The sequence below is a fragment of the Pseudopodoces humilis genome, chromosome 6 (genome assembly GCF_049639895.1).
Source record: "Pseudopodoces humilis isolate 2021_Gansu_Grassland_sample_001 chromosome 6, ASM4963989v1, whole genome shotgun sequence".
Classification (NCBI taxonomy): Eukaryota; Metazoa; Chordata; class Aves; order Passeriformes; family Paridae; genus Pseudopodoces; species Pseudopodoces humilis.
This window is the reverse complement of record NC_142205.1, coordinates 5,887,014-5,894,117: the sequence shown is the minus strand read 5'-3', so window position 1 is coordinate 5,894,117 and position 7,104 is coordinate 5,887,014.

Genomic DNA, 7,104 nt, shown 5'->3' with positions numbered 1-7,104 from the left:
GGGCGCGGGGCGGCCCCGCCGCAGGTAGCGGAGCCGGCGCGCGGGCGGGGGCGGCACGTGGCGGCGCGCAGCCAATGGGGGCCGAGCGCTGCGCTGCGCGGGGCGGGGGCGCCGCCCGCGGTGAGGGGCGGCCGCGGAGGCAGCGCCACGGGGATGGTGGAGGGCGGCGGCCTCCGCTCCGCAGTTTCTGTGCGGTGGCGGGATTACAAATAAGCGCTTTCTTGACCTTTTTTCCCCCGCAATAATACATCGTGGGTTTGGGGATTTTCCCACACCACGCACAGCCGCCCCCCGCCCCCTCCCCAGCCAAGAGACTCCTGCCCGCCGCCCCCTCCTCATGTCCGCCGCCTTATCTCGCTGCCGGTGCCTTCATTCGCCCGCTGTGGAAAAACGAGGTCGATCCCCTCAAGTTACAGCGTTTTAGCTGTTTTTATTGTTCCTTATACTCCCAGAAGCTTTGGCTCGTGAGGGCTTTCTGGCCTCTCCGCAGCAGTTTTAGGGAACCATTATTTTTGTGACCCGACGTGCCACAGAATGTGTAAAAAAATACAAAAGTCTGATTTAGTTGTAGCCTCGTTTAAGCGGCTGCTTGACTTGCAAGGGAGGGGAAACGACCTTGCAAACCCATCTGACCATGGCCTTAGAAGTCACAAGTTGCACCACCAAATAAAGAGCTGGAAAACCACTGGAGCAGAGCGAGGAAGCCTGGGCGCCAGCTGAGGGAAAGCTGATGAAGCAGGAAAATGGATTAAGTCATTACAGTCTGTGTGATGCTAGGAATTTACTTTTTTTTTTTTTTAGTATCTGACTTATTACTATGGCATCTATAAACTGTTCCCTAACCTAGATGATTGATGGAAAACAATCAGCAATTTCAGGCACAGCAGCTGCTAATTATTAGTGCTGGTAGTACAGTGCATAATACACTGCAGAGGCCATGGCAGGACTGATGGAGGAAAAGTTTGCCCTTAAAGAAGGTGCAATAAAACTGTCTCTGAGGTGCCACTCTGAATTAAAAAGGAATTACATGGTTCAGGGAGAAGAGCTGCCACATAAGGAGATCTGAAAACAACCACTATTTTCTGACCGGTGTATAAATGTTCCCTCACTGTAAGGGATGGATGAGAGCATGTCCCGAAGCAGGATAGTTTAGATGCTTTCAAATGTTATACAAGATAAACACAGATATGTTTTCTATCCTTATAATGGTAGTTTCTTCACAGTTCCTGTTAAACTGCACTTCTTTTTTTCGACAGTGGATGCAATATTGCTTCTCTGTTCTGTCAGCTGTTTGATGGGTTGTAGTCAGGGCAGATCCTTGATCACTTTTTGTATGATTCAAGAGAAAACATATACAAATCAGAAACAAAATATTCCCTGCTCTGTTATTTCAGCTGTTGGGCTTTGGCCAGGAGACAACAAGGCTTTGCAAGCAGCTGCAGCAAAGATGCAGCAAATATGCACTTATGTTCATGTTTTGAAAGCTGATAGGAAAAGTGAACAATTAGTTTTGATACATGTTATATTTTTGAGGCGGGATGAAGCATGACAGTGGATGAATGATGCTGCATTTTAAAGAAAGCTTAGAGGATTCTCCAATTAGCAGTTAATTCTATCAATAAATAAGGTCTCGGTGGACTGAAGTCCCAGAAATAAATAGGAAAAATGAAGTACTGGGAGTACATCACCAGTCCCACTAACAAGGCAGGGAGATCAGAGCCTGAGAGGCAGAAAACACAATCATAAGTGACTTCAATAACTCAAATTAAGTTGGATAAATGTCACAGGAGGGGGTAGGGCTGGAGCTAACATTTTAGAAAGTATCTGTGGCTGCTCTTTGGGAAGCCAGAAGAGGAAAAGCAATCCCTGGTCCTAAAGAGTGTCATATTATTGACAAAGACCCACGCTGTAGCAGGAACTGTAGCATCCTTGGTTTCAACACCCTTGTAGCACCACGACAAAGAAAATCAGTAGCATTCTACTTCCTTTTCAAAAACAGAGGAGCAGTATAAAACAAGACACACCTTTCAGAGGTGTAAAGGGGGTAAAATAAAGGACTTGTAACCTCTGATAGGTTAAGTACAAAATTGTGAGAAGGATACAGAAGGAAGTTTCAGGGTCAGCTTGCAAAAGTTACAATAATAGGAAGTCTTTCCTAGAACAAATCAGGGAGCCTGCTGGAGTTTGACAGCTCTATAAGGCAAATAGATAATTTCATAAACAGAAAAAACATCTAGGGAAGATACAGCCATAAAAGAAAAGCTGAATTTATTTTTGCGTTTGTGAATGGGATAGATGAACATGGGTAAACTCCAATAATGGTAAACTTCTTTAAGGGGAATAATTAGGAAAACATGTCTTGGATTACAGTGCAAGTATAAAAGATGAAGGAATACATTAACAAGTGAGCAGCAGCCAACTGCTGAGACCAGATGGTGTTCAACCACTAGTTGTCAAGCAGCTCAGAGACAAAGTGATTCAGGTACTAACTGCTGTCTCTGACTTCTCACTTAAAATTACTTCGGCGTCAGAGGGGTCTGGAGAGTTGCTCATGTAATACCAGATTTTTTAAAGGATTTTGGAGAAGATTGTGGAAGCTGTAGACCTGGAAGCCCAATCTCCTTGATAGACAAATAAGTAGAAATTATACTGAAGAACATAAAAAACTTAGTGGCCACATAGAAAAGATGACACATTAGGAAAAGTCATTATGGCTTTTTTAAAGCAAATTGGTGTCTCAGGAAAGCTTTCTTTGAAGAAGTCAACAAGCTCACAGACCACAAAAATTCATTTAACTGTCTATGATGGTCTCCAAATGCAATCAGTAGGATTCCTCCGCAAAGGAAGTAAAAAAGAAGGCTGCTAATGGATATGAAACTTGGACAAATAACTGGTAGAAATGGAGATCAGTAGTGATTTACAAAACGTGCTGCTGATAATGAGCTATTCAGGGTAGGGCTAACTGAGAAAAACTGAATGACTTTATGTTACTAATAGAGTCAGTGGCAAAATGGCAGATGAAATTAAATCTGATAAATATGAAATGCTGACATATGAGAAAAAAAAACAATCCTGAATTTCACATATATACTGACAAACTTTTAGCTGGTTTTTACCAGTGAGAAAAAAGGCCTTGAGGTTGTGAAAGGTGGTTCTGTGAGAACATCAACTCAGGGCTCAGCAGTGATCAAAATGGAAATTGAGGCATGTTAAGACTATTGTTAAAATTTAAGAGACAAATAGAAAAAAAAAGTGCCATTGTATCAATCCCTGTTTGCACCTGCATCTTTAATTGTCTGTGCAGTTCTAGTTCAAAAATAGTGTGGTAGAAGTGGAATAGATTAAAAAATCAATAGAACTATCAGAAATAGAAGGGCTTCAAAAGGGATCGTGGTTGACTCACCTGGGTTTCTTTAGTCTGGAGGGAAGGAGAGATAGTATCAAAGTCTATGTAAAATCTTCAGAGATACAAATAAGAACCAGGAATCCGGACTGTTCACTGACTTATCAGACACAGGAACTGAGTTACAGCAAATGAAATAAGAAATTGGAAGGTTCAAAACAAACAAGAGGAGATAGTGCTTCATTTAGCCTATAGTTAAGCCACAAGTCCTTGCTTCAGGACATAGTGGGTAACAAACTTTTGCATGGGCTTAAAAAGCAGCTGGAAAATCATCAAAGACTCTTGATCTAACTCAGCAAGTTCTTGACTTGTAAGTTTCTGGAGCTGGAAAGACATTTTGGGGAACTACAGAACGTGTTTTCCCAGTTCTTTCTGTCTTCCTACTCATATCTTATCCACCTCTGTCTGAAACTGCTGGGCTGGATGGAGCTTTCAGCCAACCCAATATCAGTTTATATAGATTTAGGATTATTTTTACCTCCCAACTCCAGATCATCCAGCTGTTATAATCTCCCCAAACTATTTCTGGTCAAAAAGTAATTGCATAGGGTTTTTGCACTGCCTTTTTGTTTTGCCTTTCACTGCTTTTAGTACTATATTTAAGCCCACACCGATTTTTGGCACTGCCTACTATTTTGTGAAAAAAAAATTCTCATTGAAATCTTTAATGGGTTCTTCCCAGAAGTATTAAAAACAAATTATCATTTGTAGGTGTAGTGTCTTTCTCATTTCTGGGAGAATGCAAATTGTCAGTGCAATCCTAAATACAATCTACATGGAAGGAGTGATGTTATAGGTAGTGTGCTGCTCTGGAGAAAAACAGTACATTGTATGGTGGAGAAGTCAGTGGTCTAAAGGGGTGGATGCAAAGCAGTTTGTTATTCTTCAGCTGTCTAAGTTGGCTTTGTGAATTAATGTGAAACAGAACAGAAATATTTATATTTCCCATTTCAACTGGTGCCAACAAGCTTAGGATTGTTGGAGTGTAGAAGTATCAATACAAATACTTAATTTATAATGATGGTAGACCAGGTATGAGTTGTGTCCTTTTGAGTTCCTTTTTCCTAGCAGAAAATATTTTCATGCAGTTCAGTGTTTTAAGTCTATTAATAATTGTACAAAGCCTTAACAGCAGAGATTGTAATGTATATATTAATAATGCATTTGCAGAGAAAAATATATTAATGCTTTTTGAAATGCTCAATTAAGCAATTACCTAATGCCACACAAAGCATTAGTAACAGAGAGCAAGTATAACCTTGAATTGTTTTATGATACTGCAGGTCTAAGAGTTTTTCTAAGAAATCTAAGAGAGGAGCCCATGGAGTGGAGCATTCTGTGAAGTGGGAAGCATCCAGTCCACAGACAAACAGCTCTGGGAGGTTGTCACAGCTCCTCCTCTGTGGCTTAGCTGGCCAGAGAGCGTACTGTGGCCAAAAGACTGTCTGTGGTCTGCTACTTCCAGAGATATTAAATATAACCATAGCAGCCTAAGCTGCTAAAAGATTTTCTAGCTTCTTTCTTCTCATTCTTTCTCCCTGGCCCCAGCCCTTCCTGGAAATGTCCCCATTAAAATAGAAAAATGAGTCAATCTAAAACATCAAGTAAAAGGAACAGTCTGTAGATTTGTTTAGCAAGATTTCTTTTGTATTTAAGAGAATTTTAGCTTGATTGTTCTAGAACATTAGTAATTCCTGTGCAGTTTCTGTAGCAGTTATCTTTAAAATGCAATAAAAATCACTGATACAGTTCATCCTTTTGTTCCTGAATTTGGTTTAGGCAAATTAGTAGATTTCTTCAGAGTCAAGTGTTAGGCACTTATCGCCTGCTGGTTTAAATTTCAACATTGCGGTTTCAATCACCCTGTTTGCTTAGTACATCCTCTGTAACCTTTGGTATATATGAAACAGGGACCTAAAAAAAAAATGTTGAATAGGAAGTATGTACACACCACAGACCACACTCTGTTTTGTGCCATTCTTTATCACTTAAGCAAACTTTCAAGGCATGTTGTTTACCATTTTGTAGATAAGCTACTCTGCAGAGAAATGACACACATTGGAAACATATGGTAATTTGGATTAGAATGGATTTCAGGAGGTCTCTTCTCCAATCTCCTTAAAGCAGGGTTGGTTCAGACCAAATTTCTCAAGATCTTATCCAGCTGGGACTTGAAAATACCCACGGATGGAGTTTGCACAACCTTTCTGGGCAAGCTGCCCCACTGCTTGACTGTTGTTACAGTAAAAAGCTTTTCCTCATATCTGATCAGAATCTCTTGTGTTTCAACTGATGCCCATTTGTTTCTTCATCTTCCCACCATGGACCCCAAGAGGAGCCTCCTTCTTTTCAATGACCTCCTCACAGAAGGGCTGCAATCAGATCTCCCAAGCAATCCCTTACTTTCACCTTCATCCTTTCGTATGTACATTTAAATGTCATAGGTTAGTATCTTGCAGCTAAGTCGTGGCAAGCCTCTGTTCATTCATGCCTATGCTCAGACATGAAGAACACAGCTGATCTGGCATACCAACTTTGCAAGGCTGAACCAGTGTCTTCACTGATTCAGTCTGCTGTCAGTGGCTGGAAAGCACTGGTGCGAAAACCATCACTCTAATCTTCACAGCAGCTTTGCTTGAGGTGAACCAGATCTACAGTGATTGGAATAGTGAAAAGGAAGAGTCTATCAAGGCTGTGATTGAAGGAAACCTCCTGTCCCTTCCTCTTGGCAGCCTTCAAAAGAGCACTGCTGATGCCTGAGCTGTGTTCCAGATGAGCCAGAGGCAAAAGGTACTTCCTTGGGAGAAGCAGAATGGCAACTTGCTGTGAGTACTGCTGAGCTGCCCCAGACAGTGAGTGGATAAAACAGAGAACTTCACTTAGGCTACAGCTGCCCTGCACAAACACTGTCATGCTGATGTGGATGTAAAGATGTTGTAGAAGAGGAAAGTGCTTTATTAGCTCTGCTTCAGGGCTGGAAGAGCTTCTTTTCAGGTAGAGGTAAGATCTGGAAAATTGAGCAGATGTGCAGGCTGTTGATTGAGTTAATGTATGCTCTCTCAAAAGGGTTATTACCTAATATAAAGCCTAAGTTAACTCTGTCTGGGGCATTAACATATATAATGCATAACTGGGCAGCAGTGCTGTGACTGCTGAACTGCAGGTACATCTGCAGGATGCATCCCAGGAGACATCCTGAGATCAAAGTCTGTGTCTTTGCTTTGGGAAGAAGGGGATTTTTGCTTATGTGAGACACTGAAGGATGATCATTGACCTCCAACCAACTGAACACACCCAAACCTGTCTGTCTCTGTTGACGTGTGCTGCATTTTCTCTGCTTTCTGTAAACCCAAAGGAGTAATGAGGAGGAGGGAAGAGCTGATTTAGCATTGTCTGACAGATGCAAGAGCAATTACCAGAACATATCAAGGCTTTTCTCAGCTGCAGAAAGCGTGAAGAGCGTATTTTGACAATGTGCCACAGAGAGACAGGGTCCTGCTTTGTGTTATGTTGTGAATAAATAGTGCCTGGCTGTGTCAAGAGTTTATGGAGGGTTTTCGGAATCTGCTGAGGATCTGTTATTGAAGAGTTTCTTATACTTCTCTGAACTGCATAACAAATTAAATAAAGCATGCTCTGCACAGCACACAATTTTACTGTGCCATAATAGGAATCAGAGCAGGACAAAACAATTAAAAGGC